This window comes from Orycteropus afer, unplaced genomic scaffold, assembly GCF_000298275.1.
Source record: "Orycteropus afer afer isolate SDZICR_OR568_19922 unplaced genomic scaffold, OryAfe1.0 scaffold00382, whole genome shotgun sequence".
Classification (NCBI taxonomy): domain Eukaryota; kingdom Metazoa; phylum Chordata; class Mammalia; order Tubulidentata; family Orycteropodidae; genus Orycteropus; species Orycteropus afer.
The window spans coordinates 2,060,419-2,061,068 of record NW_006921969.1 but is presented as its reverse complement, the minus strand read 5'-3'; positions in this window follow the sequence as shown (position 1 = coordinate 2,061,068).

Sequence of the window (650 nt, the reverse complement as noted above, 5' to 3'; positions counted from 1 at the left end):
GACAGAACCAGTAACGATCTCACTGCAGCATATATAATAATTATTCAATTTGGTCCAACAGTCAATCAGTATTCTGTGAGCACTTAATTTGTATGTTATGGAATGTATGAAAAGATCACTGATTTTTTCTTAGGTGTATTAGACTTCAAAGCATGGTGTCTCTCCTAACAACCCTGCCTCCCATTCTTCCCTTTTCTCTAGCTGTGTTTTCCTGACTGTCTTACTGATTGCAGTGACTCTCTTCTAATCTAATGATTGTGCTCATCACTTGCCTCTCCCTAGCTCCTACCTGTGTAGCCCACCTCTTTTTTATATTGTTCATAGCCCTTCCAAAACCAAAACCAAACCCATTGCCACCAAATCAATTGCAACTCATAGTGACCCTAAAGGACAGGGTAGAACTTCCCCATAGGGTCTCCAAGACTGTAAATCTTTTTTTTTTTTTTTTTTTCACAGATTACAGGGTTTATTAGGGAAGCACCAGGCTACAACTCAAGTTCAGGAAGAATGCTCAGTCTCTCTCCCAGCCCAACGTCCCTCAGCCAACAGTCTCTCCAGTCTCTTTCCCAGCTGTGCTGGTCCCTCGGTGTCTCACTCAGCAATGCGTGTCTCTCGCGTCTCTTTCCCAGCAGCATGTGTCTCTTTCAGGG